The sequence below is a fragment of the Schistocerca gregaria genome, chromosome 6 (genome assembly GCF_023897955.1).
Source record: "Schistocerca gregaria isolate iqSchGreg1 chromosome 6, iqSchGreg1.2, whole genome shotgun sequence".
Taxonomy (NCBI): domain Eukaryota; kingdom Metazoa; phylum Arthropoda; class Insecta; order Orthoptera; family Acrididae; genus Schistocerca; species Schistocerca gregaria.
In genome coordinates this window covers 524,615,649-524,636,014 of record NC_064925.1, presented here as the reverse complement: position 1 = coordinate 524,636,014, position 20,366 = coordinate 524,615,649, and the positions used below count along the sequence as shown (strand labels likewise).

At 39.2% G+C, this 20,366-nt stretch overlaps 1 protein-coding gene, 1 long non-coding RNA gene and 1 other non-coding gene across 4 annotated transcripts in view; 2 read left to right on the top strand and 1 right to left on the bottom strand.

Annotated features, from left to right (window-relative positions):
• Positions 1–20,366, bottom strand: part of LOC126278527 (zinc finger MYND domain-containing protein 10) — a 113,063-nt gene that overhangs the window by 6,913 nt on the left and 85,784 nt on the right. The gene's annotated exons all lie outside the window — the stretch shown is intronic.
• Trnat-ugu (transfer RNA threonine (anticodon UGU)) lies at positions 9,570–9,644 on the top strand. The gene has a single exon. It is a non-coding gene; the product is annotated as a tRNA-Thr (tRNA).
• On the top strand, positions 16,320–17,840 carry LOC126278529 (uncharacterized). Its single transcript, XR_007550716.1, has 3 exons — positions 16,320–17,184; positions 17,343–17,452; positions 17,631–17,840. It is a non-coding gene; the product is annotated as an uncharacterized LOC126278529 (long non-coding RNA).

The window sequence follows — 20,366 nt, the reverse complement described above, 5'->3', positions numbered from 1 at the left end:
GGCAGTGTCTTGAAAGGAGGGTATAAGATGAACATCAACAAAAACAAAACGAGGATAATGGAATGTAGTCGAATTAAATCGGGTGATGCTGAGTGAATTAGATTAGGAAATGAGACACTTAAAGTAGTAAAGGAGTTTTGCTATTTGGGGAGCAAAATAACTGATGCTGGTCAAAGTAGAGAGGATATAAAATGTAGACTGGCAATGGCAAGAAATTTGTTAACATCGAGTATAGGTTTAAGTGTCTGGAAGTCGTTTCTGAAAGTAGTTGTATGGAGTGTAGACATGTATGGATGTGAAACATGGACAGTAAATAGTTTAGACAAGAAGAGAATAGAAGCTTTCGAAATGTGGTGCTACAGAAGAATACTGAAGATCAATGGGTAGATTACATAACCAATGAGGAGGTATTGAATAGAATTGGGGAGAAGAGGAGTTTGTGGCACAACATGACTAGAAGAAGGGACCGGTTGGTATGACATGTTCTGAGGCATCAAGGGATCACCAATTTAGTACTGGAGGGCAGCGTGAAGGTTAAAAATTGTAGAGGGAGACCAAGAGATGAATACACTAAGCAGATTCAGAAAGGTGTAGGCTGCAGTAGGTACTGGGAGATGAAGCAGCTTGCACAGGATAGAGAAGCATGGAGAGCTGCATCAAACCAGTCTCAGGACTGAAGACCACAACAACAGGTATTCATAGGCTCTTGCAGAACGTATGCAGAGACCTGGCAATATACAAAAGCATGGCGAGTTGTCATTGCAACAATCGCGCACAAACCTGTCTGATCTCCTGTGTGCCAGCCAGCCACTTGCAGATATGACCCCCAGGAAACAGAAGAAACAAGTTCATTGTGTTTGTTGCCACAAAAATACAAAGTTATCGTTGTCAATGACAATGAAAGGGCTCACAAGTCTGCACACCAGAGAGGAGCTCGAAACTTCATTGACCTGTTCTATCTCGTCTACCCTACAGCCAGATGTCACACCTTCTGCCTTCCAATGAAAGACGCACTTCGTAGAAAGCAGTTTGTGGATGATGAAGTTGCTGATTTCAGCAAGATGTTTGCTCTGACGTAGACCACTAGAGTGGTACTATGTGGGCATACAGGCCCTCCCAGTAAGGTGGGATGATGCTGTGACACTGAACAGAGATTATATTGACAAACAGGCTCATGTAGCCAATAGTGGGGAGTAATAGGGTGTATTGGAGTCCTTAATAAACCCAACCTGGTTTTAGAAAAAGTGTTGCGTTACTTATTGAATGTCGCTCATAGAAGAGAAAACTTGGAATGTAATAGTCATTAAAACCAAAGGCATGAATTCTTTATCATCACTTGGCTTTTCTGGAGACAGATCAATGTGAAAGGTTGTAAATTTGATTTTAAGCATACACCTTTTATCTGCTAATAATTTTCACTTCTTTGCTTTTTGGCATAATAAATTTGGAAGAAATATTTTGTTGCAGATCTGTCTGCAGTATTTGATATAATCAATAGATATGGTTTGTATTTCTTCAGACACTGATTGGTTACAAAAATGACACAGAAGCTGAAACCATATCACATAATTCACAAAAGCCTGAAATAGAGATGCGAACTCCATTAAACTGACAACTTCCATACATGTAAATCATTTGCCTGAACTTAGCAGTGCAAGAATGAGACAAAGATTAGTGCTGAGGATAACATGCTTCTGCAGAATTAAAAATAAAACACTTTGAGGCAATTGGGAAGGAAGGTGATGTAGAATTATTTCTACTGGGCATCAGTATGGTTATGAGGACATTCCACTCCACTATTTCAGTTGAGTAAAATCTTATAAGTTTCTCAAAAAGTTGCTGGGCCTTTCAATGAATACTGTCAGTGTTGCCACAAGTTTCCCCAAGTGAAATTCCTTGATTTCCAAACAAGTTTAAGCATTTTTTCCTGATAAATTTTGATATCAAGGGTAAGTTAAGTTGTAAATTGACAATATGTCTTTGCAGCTATGGTACAAGAAACAATAGTGCAAACGAGGAAATATCTTAAAAAAACCCTTGCAAACAGACAGGCTATCTTGATGTGAGAAAAATCTTAAAGTACTAATATCAACTTCTTTTGTAATGAACTGTTCTTAGATGGAGAAAGCAAGCCAAATGGTATGTGTTTCATTAAGATCACTGATATTTTATTTCAATAAAAAAAACACATTTGATAACAAAAATATGCGTTTCCTTGGAGTTGCTAGACAGATTTAGAATACCTTCACTGTTTTGAGAAATAACCTCAGAAAATGTAGGCTTCCTTAACCTTTTCAGATCTGGTCACAATTGTGTACATTAAATTTTTCACTAATATTTCGCTGACAAGAAATGTCAGTTGCATCAAAACTCACTGCACACATTTGTATAGGTTTATTTTTAGCCATGCTCCAGCAGCAGCTGCTGCTCTCTTGTGAGCAGTCTGTGAACCATGCAGTAAAATATACTCTGGTGGTCTCTCAGTGGGAAGCTATTACTCATTGACTTTATTGCCATAATAGTCACACTGTGGGTTGTTAATGTTTTGTGTGGTTTCCTTCTTTTGGAAACATTAGACATTCTTTCAGGGGAATTTTCAGCAATTTCATTCAGTTCATATTTGTGTTATTTCTCAGGTAAGTTTAATGTAAACATTTGTGTACAACATGTGCTTAATGGTGCAAAATAGGAAACATAACCAAAAATTTGTCTCAGCTTTTTTTGCATAGCTATGTTCAATCAATCAAATTTTATTATCACGTAACATGCCTTATACAATCAAGGATTGCGACATAGGTGACTTGTCAGTTTTTATACATGTTAGTTATATGTGGTACTTTTTCAGTACCAGCAGCAAGGAGGAGAATAACTGACCAGTACACATTTTATTTTATATTTCTGGCTTTTGACTTACAAATATGGATAAGGAATATCTTTCTGTGGAGAAAGATTAGGACTTGATTATGAACATAATTGAAAATATTGATGTTCCTGACATTAGTTTGAGTGGAGATGAGGATAGCAGTGTACCACTTATTGAAAGGAAAGCTCCACAAATAGTGAAACGTGTTGGAGCAGATAAAGTGGGCGTGAATGGTGTGTGTGGAGACACAGCAGACAACTCCTAAAGAACTAGAGGTGCTATTTGGTTTGCATATATTGACTAGCACTTTGAAATTTCCCAGTTTATGAATGTATTGGGATACAAGCCTGAAGGTAAATGTGTTTTGGGCAAACATGTCAAGAGACAGATCTTCAGAATGATAAACAGATTTACACTTGAACAATCTGGAGAAGCCTCCTGAAAATAAAGATAAATTTTACAAAGTCAGGCCAGTTTGCACAACCATTCAAAAACGCTGCAGTGAACTTCCTGTAGAAGAGAATGTTTGTGTGGATGAATGAATTATTCATTTCAGTGGGAAGTTTTCTGCAAAGCAGTATGTCAAGGGGAAACCAAGTCCATGGGGAATCAAAATCTTCATGTTGTGTGGAAAGATTGAAATAGTGCACGATTTCCTTTTGTATCAAGGTGATACAACTGAACCAACTATCCTAAGCTGTAAAAAATTTGGGTTAAGGCCTGCTGTTGTTTTAGGATTTTCTGTTCCACTGTCAAAAGGTAAAGGTCATAAATTATACTTTAACTTTTCATCTTATCTGTTTTTGAAGTTCTGAAATCTCAAGGCATCAATGCAGCAGGTACTGTCTGTCAAAACAGATTTGTAAAGAACTTGCCTTTTGCAGATGATAAAACAATAATGAAACAAACCCCAGAGGTTACTGTGAAGAAATCAGTAGTTCTGATGACATTACCATGTGTAAGTGGTTAGGCAGGAGGCCAGTTGTATTGTGTTCAAACTTTGTTGGTAAAGGCTCAGTGGATAAAGTTGAGTGTTGGGACAAAAAGCACCATAAATATGTGAAAGTAGAAAGACCTGAAATGGTGAGAAGATATAATCATGCAATGGGTGGTGTGGATCTATTTTATCAATTGATAAGCTACTATAGTTTTCATTAGATCTCGAAAATGGCCTTTGTGTATGATTTTTCTTGTTGACTTTGCCATCGTGCAAAGTTGGTTGGAATACAGATGAGATGCAGACAACCCGTCTATCCCAAAAAAGAAGTAAATGGACCTTCTTTCCTTTCGTATCAGGGTAGGAGATGGATTGATACTGTGCCAAAAGAAAGTGACTGAAAAGAAGAGGGGCATCCATATGATAGACTGGCTTCAGACATGAGTCATACCAAGAAAAAGAGAATAATTATGACCAGCGACAGAGATAGTTTGATTCCATTGACCATTTGCCTATGTAGGAGCTCCCAAGTTGCTGCAAATTTCCAAAATGTACAGGGCGTTCAAGAATTCAGTGCATAAAATATGTAGTACATTTGTCTCCAAAAGGACAGAAATTATTTTTTCAGTTTCATACTAAATCTTAAAATTAGGTGTTGACCACTGTTGTTTAAATAAGAATGTAATTTGGAATCATTTTTATTGTTTCTTTTGTTTTAAAGTGAAATAGAGTGGCATAATTGATCCGTGCTGTTAACCTCTTTAATGTATGATGTGAAGCTCGAAACCAGGTGAACACATTTGTGTAAATTAAATATCTAGAAAACTGGAGATCATATGAAATTTTTTCGTAGAAAAATGTCAGGAGACTCATCTGAATGTAAAAATGTCAGATTTTTTTTACAAGTAAATAAAAAAGTGTCTGAAAGGTTTAAAGAATATATAAGCTGGGGAAGAATTGTGTAAACCAGCACTAGGTGACTACCAATAAAATGTTGATTCTACTATGTTATTGTCAGTTATCCACTGTTATATCTATTATTTTACTGGTATTTGGGACTTTTTCTTTCGAGAAGTAGGAGTACACAGTGTACAAACCACCAGAAACTGACATAATTTTCTTCTTCTTATCATCCATACTTTTCTACCATATAAACTACTTTTTATGTGCCAAAATGTACTAGAACAAGTAAAAATCTATAAAAATGCCACACTACAACATGCTTGTGGTGAGACAGTCGCAATTCCTGAAATCCATTGCCTGTGGCCTGCTGAGGAGCACTGCATTCCGGGGTCCATGGATAAACCATGAAAATCTGCTGCATTAAACAACACACATAAAGACACAGTCTGTGAGCAGATCAATGAGACTAGATCCGACGGGCAGGGCCTGCACATTAGTGGGTACTAAACAGCTTCAGATCGGCAGGCTCGATCCATTACAGATACCCACAAAAACAGCCTGCGGTTTTGACCCGTCCAAGAAATCCATTCGTGTAGCCAGCTATTGACGAACCACACACAGCATGTTGCTGAAATGAGACCAAGGTGATCAGTCCTTGCAATGGATAACTTGTTCAAATACTCTGAGAATCAATAATAATGAGGATAGGTAGCAACTCGCCTTAAAGATGGTTGCTGAGCCGTAGACAGGCGTGTAGAAAGACAATCATACTATCACAACTAAATTTTCAGCCATAGCTTTTGTCAGAAACGAAAGCACGTGCACACACAATCGCTCACGCAACTCGTGTACACATGACGCTGTCTCCAGCTGCTACACCTCTGAGAATCAGATCCGAACAAACCACTACTCATGCCTGCCTGCCTGCCTGCCTGCCTGCCTGCCTGCCTGCCTGCCTCTCATAGGCAGCTGCTAGGCTAGCAGCAAGAAGTGGTGGCAGCATTGACCGCAAGATGAAAGGAAGGGGAGAAGCAGCAGTAATGAGGAAGCAGGTAAGTGGTGCACATACTCAGCTGTATTCAGTCAGTGACAATGCATGATACCTTGGTAAACAAATCATTTCATCCACTGAAATATAAACAAGATTTTTTTCCAGCGTTTCTTACTTTTTCAAATTTCTCTGTTATGCTTGAAATTCCCTGATTTCCAGAATCTGCGGCAACTCTCACTGTATACAGTGAGGTGAGAAGTATCATGGGATAGGGAGACACAGCATGGGGGGGGGGGGGGGGTCGGCGGATGTCTATTGTACTAAGGCGTTAAGGTTTCTGACATGATTATGGCCTCACAATGGGAATTAACATATTTCAAATGTGGAATGGTAGTTGGATCTAAACGAAAGGCACATTCCATTTTGGAAGTCATTAGGGAATTCAGTATTCAAAGACAGTGTCAAGAGTGGTTGAGAATACCAGATTTGAGGCATTACCTCACAATGCAGTGGCCTTCACTTAATGACAGAGAACAGTACATTTGTGGTGAGTTGTTAGTGTTGACAGACAAGCAACACAGCTCGAAATAACTGCAAGCATAAGTCTGGGACATTCAATGAACATATCCGTTAAGACACTGTGATGAAACTTGACATGAATGGGCTATGGCAGTAGACAACCAGTGTGAGTGCCTTTTGTAACGGCATGACATGGCCTGCCACACCTCTCCTGGGCTCATGAATGTATTAGTTCAGGCCCTAGACTGGGAAACCGTGGTCTGGTCAGGTGAGTCCCGATCTCAGTTGGTAAGAGGTGATGGTAAGGGCTCAAGTGTGGTGCAGATCACAAGAAGCCATATCACAGATATGGATCCAAATTGTCAACAAGGCACTGTGCAAGCTGGTTGTGGCTCCACAATGGTGTGGGCTGTGTTTACATGGAATGCAGTGGGACCTCTGCTCCAACTGAACCGCTCATAGACTGGAAATTGTTTGGCTACTCGTGAAGGCCATTTGCAGCCACGCATGTGCTTCAAGTGCCCATGACAGTGCACCATGTCAACAGACCACAATTGTTCCCCACTGATTTGAAGAACATTCTGGACAATTCAAGTGAATGATTTGGCCACGCTGATCTCACAATATGAATCCCACTGAACATTCATGAGACACAATCAAGAGGTCAGGTTGGGTACAAAATCCTGGCACCAGCAATACTTTTCACAATTATGGACAGCTGTGGAGGCAGCACTGCTCAATATTTCTGCAGGGGACTTCCAATGATTTGTTGAGCCCTTGCCCCATCGCGCTGCTGCACTATGTTAGGTAAAAGGAGGTCCACCATGATATTATGGAGGTATATGATGACTTGTCGACTCCGTGTATATTATAGTCTCTCTCTCTCTTCATTGCTGTGCACCCATCATCTGAGTAAATAGGGATTTTATCCAAGAGATTCAGTACTATGCAAAAGTTTTACTTAAATAATATGCAAGAGTGAGAGTAAATTGCTATCTTCAAAACATTTTTCTTCCCCATAAAGAAGAAATATGACAGCGTTTAACAATACTGATTCAGTGACTACCTGAAAATGCTCTTAATAAGAAATTTTTTACTTATGTTCCATGATTTGTGCATAGTTGTTACACCATTACAGTTATGACAAAGATAATTTGTGGATTTGATAAGAAAATTTACTTTACTGTGAGTTTTTCAGCTGCGTTGATGGGTTCCTTACACCAGTTGCAAGTTTTTGTTTTTCCTGTAGTAATATATTTAATGTCAAAATAAATCAAATTTAGCCATTCGTCTTTCCATCCTTCTGTGGCTGGGGCAGTGCCTTGGGAAAAACAGTTGTGACCGAGTGGTGGTTGTCACCATATACCTTAATGACAAAATGTGGGAAGGTCTAGCTACAGCTGCAGGTAACAGCCACACCTTTAGGGTTTAACCAAGCCATGGAAACTACAGGTTGGAATGTCAGCAATGTAAGAAAAATACATATTGTAGCAAAGATGACATGTTGAATTGCAGACACACAATGGTAAGAAGTCCTGTAATCAGATTCTTGCAATGGCATTGAATGTATCTGGAAAATTGAGTAGAGTTTTTTAAAGGGGCGTAACTCATCATTTCACCGATTTTCAGTTTTTTGTTGTTTCAGAAACACGATAGATATGCCTATTGATTAGTACTAAAAGGGTGTTTCTAATGCCTCACATTGAGCGAGAATCCCAGACAAAAGATTGCAGTTTTTTTAATTGGGTGTATGTCACTAACGCCTGCCTCTAAAAAAAAAAAAATATATATATATCTGTAGGCAGCATTGTCAACAGCTGTTTCAATTTGTGCTTATTTTTTAACCTGTGATATACAGCCTTTGTTCTATTGCTGTTCAGTTGACAATTAGTTCACATCAAACAATAAAATGAGTGACACTGATAGCTGACAAATCATGCAAAAGAAAACATGGTGCAAATCTGTCATTATATAAGGTAATCAAAGTAAAAGCAGCCCAACTCAAGAGTGAAGGTTATGTTGACCACAGAGGCAACATTGTTGAGGCTAAAAAACCTGAATTTTCTTGCAAGTAAGCCACTTTTCTTCCATTATTTTGTTCCGTTTATTTGTTAATGATTTAGCAATAAATTATTGTTTCAAACCTATACTTTATTATTAAAACAATTAATAATGATATTAATGATAGGTAACAAAAGTTTTTTTTAAAAATAGTAGCCTCCATCATCTTAAAAATGACCATGTACTAGTTATGTGTGCTGCAACAATTATTTGTTTATATATAAAACAATGATGATGTAACTTACCAAACGAAAGCGTTGGTATGTTGATAGACACATAAACACACACACAAAATTCAAGCTTTCGCAACCCACAGTTGCTTCATCAGGAAAGAGGGAAGGAGAGGGAAAGATGAAAGGACACACACACACACACACACACACACACACACACACACACACACACACACACACACACACACACACACACAAAGATGTTGCCCTTCAGTATTTCCTCTCTTCCCGTTACCCACCAGGCCTCAACCTCCGCTAATTTCAAGTTGTCGCCGCTCATACAACAACATCTTTGCCTCTGTACTTCCGCCTCGACTGACATCTCTGCCTAAACTCTTTGCCTTTACAAGTGTCTGCTTGTGTCTGTGTATGTGTGGATGGATATGTGTGTGTGTGTGCGCAGGTGTATACCTGTCCTTTTATGCTCCTAAGGTAAGTCTTTCTGCTCCCTGGATTGGAATGACTCCTTACCCTCTCCCGTAAAACCCACATCCTTTCGTCTTTCCCTCTCCTTCCCTCTTTCCTGATGAAGCAACCGTTGGTTGCGAAAGCTTGAATTTTGTGTGTATATTTGTGTGTCTATCAATATGTCAGTGGTTTCGTTTGGTAAGTTACATCATCTTTCTTTCTAGATATATTTTTCCCACGTGGAATGTTACACTACTAAGAATGTAGTGCGGGACAATACATTGAGAATGTCGGTTTCGCGGGAGGCGTGCCAGAGATAAATCCCTGCAGTCACACTATCCTCTGTGTCCTCGGTGGCTCAAATGGGTAGAGCATCTGCCATGTAAGCAGGAGATCCCGGGTTCGAGTCCCGGATGGGGCACACATTTTCATCTGTCCCCGTTGACGTATGTCAATGCCTGTAAGCAGCTAAGGATGTTCATTGTGCAAATGCACAAACAGTGCCTGAACTCTTTCGGGAATCGGCAACGCGCCGCGAGTAATGTGTATAATGGGCAGGGGCACTATGAATGTAGTGCGGGACAATACATTGAGAATGTGGGTTTCGTAGGAGGTATGCCAGAGATAAATCCCTGCAGTCGCGCTATCCTCTGTGTTTTCGGTGGCTCAGATGGATAGAGCATCTGCCATGTAAGCAGGAGGTCCCGGGTTCGAGTCCCGGTTGGAGCACACATTTTCATCTGTCCCCATTGCTGTATGTCAATGCCTGTAAGCAGCTAAGGGTGTTCATTTCATTGTAATATTTCTTTGTCTTTATTTCTTCTGTTAGATGTACAAGAAAGTGTTTGGACAATCTGGGGGAAGACAACTGTTTGGATGTGTTTTCAAAAGTTTACAATATTCTTAGTAAGAGTTCTCAGGATTTGTATCTACAAGGCTTGATTGATGTAGGTGAAGTTTAACAGATAAGACCAGAGGGTAGAACTAATCCCAGGGTAGTGAAAAGTGCTACTTTCTCTCACCACATTTTTGTAGGAAGTGGCTGAACGAAGGTGTGCATGAAAGCTTTTCTTTCAGTTTTTTCTATGAGTGAAAAGCGAGTCAGAGGAATCAGAGATGGCTGGATGTAGTCCAGATGATAAAAGAGGTAGAGGTATTACCAGATGTCTCGCACCTGAAATGCATGAGGCAATTTTTCCCATTGTATGAATTGCATTAGTCTTAGGACAAAATATACTACCTGAGCCCTCAGCTATCAATAAAAACAATGTGAAAACTGCTCAGAACGAAATATTCTGAATTAACATCTGTCTCATACTACACATACTGGAATGATGTTATCAAGATTTTTGGTTACAGATTTGGCAGGCCTCAAATATATGTATGTTGTACCTGTGAAGAACTTAACCAGAAAGTTAAAGCCCCTCATCTTAATGAGGTTGCTAAAAGGACAGCTACAGCCAAACTATTAATACATAAACACGGGGGTAGAAAGTTTTATTCTGCTCTAAAGCATGAATTACCTATAGAGGGGCAAAAAGAAAGCCATGTTCTGTCCATCGCAATTGACTACAAAGATTCCAGCTCAGGAGCTTTTCTATTTAAGACAACTATCTGTTAGTAAATTCTGCATCAGTAACACTAAAGAAAAGAACAGTACATTGTACATTTACCATGAAGGGAACGGCAGAAAATCCCCTGATGAGGTCTGTCCTTTTTTATCAGATTTTATAAGAGAGGTGCCACAACATAAAACATAGCTCTGTTTATTTTCAGATAACTGCGTAGGCCAAAACAAAATTCAGACACTTTCTCGATATCTTCTCTCACTCACAGACACAGGTTGATTTAAGAAAATACAATTTTTCCCAGTGACATCATAGTTTTTTACCTTGTGGCTGTGATTTTGGAATCATCGCAAAAAAAAAAAAAAAAAAAAAAAAAAAAAAAAAAAAAAAAATAGACTCTATTCAGTGCACGAGGTTGCTCGTCATATTATTGTACATTCTGTACCAGGAAAGTTTGTGGTGAAAGGAGTGGCAACCATAGAAATTCTGGGTTTCAAAAACTGGTGGCCATTGCACTGCAAAAAGTATGCTATCTCTGAAGAGACTAAAAGCAAACCCAGAAATGAAAGAATTAAGTTTTCAATTAGTACTCTTTATCACTTTGTCTATTCCCATGAAAGAAAGGATTACATTAAGGGGTATTCGATAATGAATGGTCTGGTCTGCCACACTTTCTTCATGGCTCTCAGTTTAATGACACCTGCTCCACCATCACCTCCATCGTACTCTTCTAGGAAAGTTCCCATCAAAAGAGCAAAGACTGAAGACCTGAAGAAAATCGAACCCTACATTCCTCAAGAGCACAAGTATTTCTACATAGAACTATTTTCTTGGCCAACTGAAGCTGAAAATTCCACAGAATAGGAAGAATGCATTTTACGTAATCTACTTGATGACAATACTGGTGTTATATTTTTTTTAGTAATTATTGTGATTTGTATCATAAACCATTGCTCTTAATAGTATTTTGTATAAATTTGTAAAATAAACAAAATTAAAAAGCAAAGTTTGCTTAATTCTGCCAGAAGATTTTCTTAATTTGGGATTTTTTATTAAAGAGTGTAAATCAATGTTTATAGTTCAATTACACATAGCATAATTACTTAAGGTGAAAATCCTTCTCACATAAACGCAGATATTACTGTATTAATCACATAAAACCACTAAAAAGCATCTATGTTTTGTGGTTTGGAGTTGACACAGTGTTTTGTGTGTCCTGAAAAATTTACTCAGCACGAGATAAGCCCTTTTAAAAAAAAACTCGATTCAATTGAAGTTTTTCAGCACAATGGTCGTCTTGTTTGGGGATGAACAGCAACAGTACCTACAGAGAAGGATGTATATTGGAATATGTTACTCTAATTTACTAAAATGGGCACAGAAAACTTAAAAGCATCATCATAGTATACAGTGTCTACTAAGCACAGTTGTCAATAGATACTTTCTTTCTTCTGCATGTGTGTCCTGTGGAAGTATTTGTCAATACTATTTTATAGCAAGGCCAGGTTGACACTTGTACTTTCTCAATAACCACATAAAGAATATTGAGAGCTGTAGTGGGCTCTCGGTTATGTTAGTGCCTTTCATTGATCAAAAGCAGCTGTTGTGGTCTCAAATGTGACAGAAACACTGAAACTGTAGCACTATTGCCTTTGAAATTGATGCCTGTTACCTGCGGCCAATTGAGGAGATATCTGTCATTGCATTTTTCAACCAGAAGCTGAATGGGGCCGAGCTGACAAGACAAGTATTTCCCTGTCACTGAAGTTAGTTTGGTTGGCATGTGACTAGCCTTGCTGCCTGTTTGCTGCTGCTCTTTGGTACCTCCTGCACTGGATCACCACCAGCTCTTAGCTGGTTGCACTAAACAGTGTAACTGGCTTACACTGGAAATTGGTGCCATGATTTGCCTTTTGCCTGCCCAGGCCTGACATAGTTCCTTCTGCTGGCGACTCTGGCATTGGCTGCCCTTTACTGAGCTAGCAAGTGCTGCTGTCCTAGTCGATTCCAAGCCATTGACCATAGCAAGATGATGCCTTCAACTGCCATATGGCTTATAATAAATAAATTGGTTATTGCTCTATCATTGCTTCTACAACTGTACAACAGTGGCACATGAGACAGTCATATGTGTAATTTTTATTATTGACAATCTGTGACTCACTCATCTCATGAAATACACAAACTTTTTGAATGCATCAATTTTTTTCCAGTTATAACTGTGTCCTGTGTCATCTTATACAATGAAGTGTGATGCTGACCAAATATATTTGTTTTAACAGTAGTGAAAACTTGTGTCCTACTGCAAGAACCATCACCCTTTCCAATTCTATCAATCCCTCGCCCTCACCAATCTGTCATAATCGCCCAGTACAAGTTGAAACCATACTGGACAGCTTTTGCCCCTTTCACAAGATCCTTTTACTCTGTAACTATAAATCCCTGGATGCTATCATTGCCTTTCAACAATTGGAATTGCATTCCCGACACCCTCTGACGAATCTGTCTCAGCTACTCCTGTCTTATGCCCAAATGGGATTACGTTTAGCCAATAAAGAGCCTACCACTTTGATTCAAACTGCACCCCCCCCCCCCCCACCCTTACCCCCAGTCAACCCCTCATGGCTCCTCCATCATGCATTGCTGAGTTACTTCACCTTCTACATCCCCAAAATCTGCCTCCACCCTCCATGAAACATACTGTTCATGGACATTTGTAACATTGTCAAACCTTCTGACCCCTGCATAAGCCTCGTTATTTTCTTTACTCTTTCTCTGCAGTGGTACCTCCCTCCAACTGTGATCCTCCTCCCCTTCAACAAATCATCCACTAGTAATCTTCAAGAACTCTCATGTCTAACCTGTCCTCACTTTCTTCCTTAAATCCATGCTCCATAAGTCCAACATTTCTGCTAAGGACTACACAGCTATCTGTAATCTTAAAACCAGTCTGGACTGTCTTTGCAAAGTTTCAGGCACTTCTGCAGATAAACCTTATGGCTTTGATCCCATTCCATAAGTCCAATATGAACTCCATGACCTCCTCATGGTTTTAGGTTTGCCTCAAAAACTGGCACCTAAATCCATCTCTCCACCAACCTTCCACTCTTCCTCCACAAATCCAACCCCATGGGTCTACCTACTTGGCATTCCATTGTCGTAGGTTACAATACTACACAGAGCAATTCTCTCCCATTGTTGACCACCACCTCCAAACTAGTGTCTGTAAGCTCCCATTCTACGTATGAGGTGCCACTCATTTCTTTCACCACCACCTCAAGAGTTCCTGTTCCAGCTCACTTGTTGGTAACTGAATACAAAGTCCTTGTACACTGACGTCTGCCATGCCCATAGTCTTTTGACCATGGAACACTACTTTCCCCAATGTTCTAGATACCAAAGTAACCATCTCCTTCCTAATCCTCATATCCAGCCACAGTTAATTCACTTTTCAGTGCCAAATCTATAAACAAGTCCGTAGTACGTACTTGCATGGCACCATCCTATGCCAGTGCATGTACAAGTCATCTGAAGGAATCCTTCCTAACCAGTCAACATGTAAAACTCCTTGTCTGGTTCAGATTCATTGATGACATTTTCACAATCTGGACTTGTGGCAAGGACAACTTTAGCTCCATAGCTATCAACACCTATTTCCAAATCAACCACCTTCCTAGGTGCACCTCTCAGGTGGCTGTACGTCATGTCATATAGTGGGCACAAACCACCTACAGTACCTCTAATCTGATAGCTGTCACTAATTTCATGTCAAAAAGTTTCTACCTTACAGCCTTGCCACCTAGTGGACATTGCACCTTCAGTGGAAAACTGGTTTTGTCGAAATTGCTGACAACATTAACAGAGCCTGTATTGAAACACAGTATCCTATCCCTTTTGTCCATAAGCAAATCCTTTGTGTCATTTTCTCCACTTACACCAGTAAACTTTATAACAAGACCAGTACTGCTTTGATCACCCTGACCTCAACCACATCCTTCACCAGGGCTTCGACTACCTCTAGTTGTGGGTAGCATATACCTCATTGCAGGGCTTATCACCCAAAGTTGTGTTCCACTGCACACCCAATGCACAGATTATCCTTGTCCATCCCTATTCTTCAAAATCCCTGCTAAAATATTACTTTTAAATGTAAAAGAAGGATACTGAATATCAAAGTGTTATTGAGTTATTGGAGAAGAGTGACAAGTAGGGAAAAAGTCTTCTTATTAATAATTTCGGAAAAACATTCACTGGTAGGAACACGTGAGAAGCCACTCAGCGTCATGTTCCAGGGAATGCTGCACATGGGAATTGGACGTGAATGTAGTGAAGGTGCAGCCGCATTCACAACTAGCGCTGTTTGCGACAAAGGCAAGGAAAGTATGACACTGTAACAGTAATAATTCAGTAGAGCACTCTGTGTGTTGCATAATGAATGGGGCAGTGTGTTTTGTGTGAAATGTTCAGTCTATCAACATACAGCAAAGTCATTTTAAGCTTAGGCAATGCACACATTGTTACTTTATTAGCAGAAGAAATGGCCTGTCAAATTTATTTATGCAGCAGTGCATTTGGAGATGTAACTGCTATTGCAAGAGGAATAAACATTGTAGATCTGTGATGTAGTGGTTGCCCAGGGTCAACACCAGGCGATGCCCACTACTTACAAATTGTAGCTCACAGATAACCCATGAATACGGAAAAGCTGTGCACTGTCTTTTTGTAGGAAGCTGGGAGTACGTTTCAGTCTAGACAGTCAAACAAAAAAGTCGATAAACAAACACCTAGAATGGAACCTTCCTCAGAAGCTTTGCAGTCTCTTTGCAAGAATTAACTGGTGAAATTGTAAATGAAAAATCATTAAGTGGTTCTCTGCTAATGGGCTCTCATTAAACTTTGACAAAACACAGTATATTCAGTTCCACACAGTAAATAGAATGAAACCATTAATAAATATAGACTTCGATCAGAAATCGGTAGATAAGGTAGAATATTCAAAATTTCTAGGTGTATGCATTGATGAGGGGTTGAACTGGAAAAAAAACACACTGAGGATCTGCTGAAACGTTTGAGTTCAGCTACTTATGCTATTAGGGTCATTGCAAATTTTGGCGATATACATCTCAGTAAATTAGCTTACCATGTCCATTTTCATTATCTTCTTTCGTATGGTATCATATTCGGGGGTAAGTCATCATTGAGTAAAAGAGAGTGTTCATTGCACAAAAGCGTGTAATCAGAATAATTGCTGGAGCTCATGCAAGATCATACTGCAGACACTTATTTAAAGAGCTAGAGACCTTCACTGCAGCCTCACACTATATATATATATTCACTTACGAAATTTGTTATTAACAATCCGAACGAATTCAAAAGTAATAGCAGTGTACATGGCTACAAGACTAGGAGAAAGTATGATCTTCACTACTCAAGGTTAAATCTAACTTTGGCTCAGAAGGGGGTAAATTATGCTGCCACTTACGTAATAGCATCAAAAGTCTGACAGATAGCCATATAGCATTTAAAAGAAAATTAAAAGAATTTCTTAATGGCAACTCCTTCTACCCATTAGATAAATTTTTGGATATAGTAAGTGGGTAATTTCCCCAACCCCCACAAAAAAAGTTAAGTGTCATGTAATATTTTTGGAATGTAATATCTTGTATAGACACCTTTTATTAACCTGACACATTCCACATCATTCCGAAGTGTCATATTCATCATCTATGGAACAAGTACTAATCTAATCTAATCTAATCGGAAGTAGCAGTTTGTCTGATGCCTGATAATCATAGAAGATTGTGGAGGCGGCCAAATAACAGCACACATCTCAACCATATAGTCCTTCAGTTTCGCCAAGGAGGTGGGCAGTCATGTTATGGGCTGGTCTCTTCTATGAATGTCGGACACCATTCATCACCATAGAGGGTAATTTGAGGGCTGTGCAGTATCAGGACAGGAACCGGAAACCCATTAGGCATCTTTACCATCGGGTGAGCCAAGGGTAGGAAGGTAGGAGTGGTGGTAGTCATAAGAGTCACGGCATCTCCCCCTCCCCCTTTTCCCAAAAAAGGTAAAAGCGTCTATAATTTAACACATGTGAATTCTCAAATTTATAAACTAACTTCCAGAGAATAAAGTAGCTTAAAAACTAAGTTTTATAAATGACAAAGAATTCTATAAATTAGAAGTTACGGGGACTTTTCAATTTCTGTATTTATCTAAAGTATGATTTTTTTGAAAGTTATGCTACAGAAAATTACTAAACACGTCGTATGAAAATTATCATGATTTTTACTTTTCTTCATACAGGGTGTATATAGGCCCCGAAAAAAATATTCATCCGGTTGAAAACTGCAAAAGAAACAGGGGAATTTTAGAATTCCGGGAATTTTTCGCTTCTTTAGTCTTGTAGTTTTGACTCGTAGGAACTGATGCTCTAACAAAGAATTTTAATTTAGTCTAGTGATGGGCTAAACTGCGATTTTCCGATATCAGTGATTTCTGTGAATGCTGCTTTTCAGTATCTGCTATTCTTAACTGTGATTTGACGCAGTTAAGAGTCGCAGTTAAAGAACGTAGGTCGCGTATCCCTCCGCCACTGCTATTTCTGCGATTTCTGCTACTTCTGCGACTTACCACCGTATGAAAAAGTTACATCTGCCCACACAGAAAATTGCATCTCAACAAATCTGTCATTGGTAAGTAAGTTTTACGTTTGCTCTTCCGTTGGCTTTAATTATGTATTAAAGAAACAACTGTGAAAATATTAATAGTGTAATTAATATGTAAGTAGCCATACAGTAGCGTAATAGTTGTTGTTTAGAAAATGAATTCTAACATATTGTTATGTTCACAGGTACCCGAGCTACATTTCAGTCACTCAGTAAATTGATAACTCAAAATATCATTGTCAACAGATCTGGAGAAATTGCACTGCGTCTTTAGACCGTTTTCGTTAGACGAGAGGTTAGTTTCTAAGTGTTTTGATGGATTTAATTACTTCAGTGAGATCGTTCTTGCAAATGTGAAATATACCCCATTGAGTGGCTTTCATTACAGCAAATATTAGCAATCTACTCTGTCAATTACATTGTTTGTAATTAGTGACAGCAAAAATTGTTTAATAATCCTTGTGATTTTGCAGACACAGTTCTGACTCTTGATTACTGGTTGCTGTACGTATCTATCCACATCAAGGCTATTGAGAGAGACTCGAGAAGATTCAAGACAGCTCTTAGAGGATTTGCAGTTTAAAAGTGACATAATTGTGCAGATGAGTGATTAAACTGTGTTTTATTGAAGTTGTTATGCGATTTTAAAGGAATAATAAATGTTAAATACAGTGATTGAATAATGAAAATCTCATTTTCCACAAGTTTAAGCCGTCCTATACCCGTAATTTTCCGCCACATATTTACGGGTAAACACTGGTTGAAGAGTGACATGCCCCCCCCCCCCCCCCCTCCACAATCTTGGTGTGACACTGACCTGTAACATAGCCCGAGATATAGAATATGCATTTTGAGGCTGTTCATATAAAAGTGGGAAGTACAGATCTTCCAGTTAAATCAGGAATAGCTTAAGTGCAGTACTTGAAAGTAACACAGGAAAAGCTTACTTATGTAGGTGGTTGTAGTGTCGGCAAAAAGTTCGTGTGTGTGAAGTTGCCATGTAGAACGCCAGGGGCAAAACTTTTAGCCCGAGTCTTGAACTGTGCCGGAATAAAAGTGAGGCATTCATATGACTCAATAATGCTGTTTTCATTTCACTACACTTATACAGATGTCTGAGTTCTGTCTTGTAGACATGTGGAGTATTAACCAAAATTGTCATATTGGAAGCAGAATCACATTTGTTACGTTACTTGATATTTTCAGGGGAAAAAGGCAACGTTGCTTCTTATTAATATAATACATTCAGAGTCACAGCTGTGTTTGACCAATCATAACTGATGCTTAAGGTGCATGTCGTCATATAATGTGAAGGGCTTATTTCAATAGTGGTACAAGTCCATTACCTCCACTTTTCTGTCTATAATGCGTCTGAAATTAATGATCCAAACAACCATTAATAAAGGTTCATTTCTAGCAAGAAGCCATATGCTTGAATATTTCTGGTATCTCAACTGTAGATTTATCAGCGCTCATTTAACTTTACGACTCCGTATCTCAAAATGAACAAAAATGGACTTGTACCACTAATGAAATAAGTCCTTCATACGCACACACAGCACACCGATCTCGTGAGGCACAAGACTCTTATAACGAAATACGTACGTCGTTCAACAGATGACACTAGGAAAAGAATGTTAACTGCGCTTTTTAATTACTACTTGTGACTCTTAGTTGCGATTTGTCACGGTAATCGCAGTTTGACTCGGTAGCGAATAGCATAGTATGAGCTTTGCTCAACAGATGGCACTGCTAACTGCGCTTTTTAGTTGCTACTTGCGACTCTTAGTTGCGAATTGTCACAGAAATCGCAGTTAGACTCGATAGCGTGTCGCAGAGATGAGCGTAGTACGAACTTTGGCCAACAGATGGCACTGTTAACTGCGCTTTTTAGTTGCTACTTGCGACTCTTAGTTGCAATTTGTCACTGAAATCACAGAAAGCACTATGGAATTCGGCCAACAGATGGCTCACGGCGTTTATTGTGAGATGCTACTTGCGACTGCTAAGTGTGACTGAAATCGCAGTTAGATTTTGTTAAATTGTTACTGTGATATCTGTGACTTCTCAATCACTGTGATGTCTAACAGATACGCGATTTCCTGCCAACCACTATGCCAGAGAATAGTCTGTACTGCGCAAGCGGTACCTACGATGACGAAGACAGTTCGTGCTTGCTCTTCTTTTACGCTTTTCGTCGCATTTCTGTGTGGAATTTCGTGCATGGTGGGGCATCACGTGACCATGCACAGCCCTGCGGCATGTTATTGAGAGGACCTAGGGAGTCATACCAGGAGCAATTGTTTTATCAATTCTACACAGATAAGAAATGCAAATAAGGAATCAGTTCTTGGCGTATTATTCATTTCAAAATTAGACTCCACAGCTCAAAGTACCATAACATTCTGCTATCTGGTGACTTCGACTTTTATTTTTTAATTCATACTCTGCAATATTGTTTTGTAGCCAACAGTGCGGAACAAACACTTCATTTCAAATAAACTAACTGCCTCAGTGGAAAAAAATTAATAGAAGCAAATTTCTCTACAAAACTGACAGAAATAGCTTCATTAAGACATTAATGGTTGATTGCTAATAACGTGAAAATAATATAAAAAAGAAAATTGAAACTACTAACTTATTTTAGTCTTTATTAGCGACAGCCGCTGACATCGCACAATCCCCCGCCCATTTACCCCCTCCACACCGACCAAGTGTATGTGTCAAGTCTTTGTCCACGCCGTGTGGCGCATCGATATGTTCGTCACTTTTTAAACGTGGTCTTTACAAAACACCTTTTTTTCTGGGGTTTTTTCCTAAAGTGGCGGGAGGTTCTACGCCGGTGTATAAAACCTTAACCGTTGAAAGGATTGATAAGTTTTAGGATCCCGAGGGAAAGTATACTGTCACTTAACATGGAAAATTGTATTTTCACCCGGAAGAAAGTGTATTTTTAACCTGGAAATACCCCGAAATTTTCTTCCTTGTCCTCGTATACACCCAGTCATAACAAAATCGTAGGTACATATGGCCACATTGAAAGTGGAGACCGAAATATACAGATTCCGACTCCCCTCCAGACCACACACTAGGAATGGAACAATCCTGACTAGCTTGCAAATGAGGATCCAACCATGTTGCAAAGCACTGGGTTTAGCAAAATGATACTCAATGTTAGCAACAGATATTGTTTTCACAAATGTGCTGTT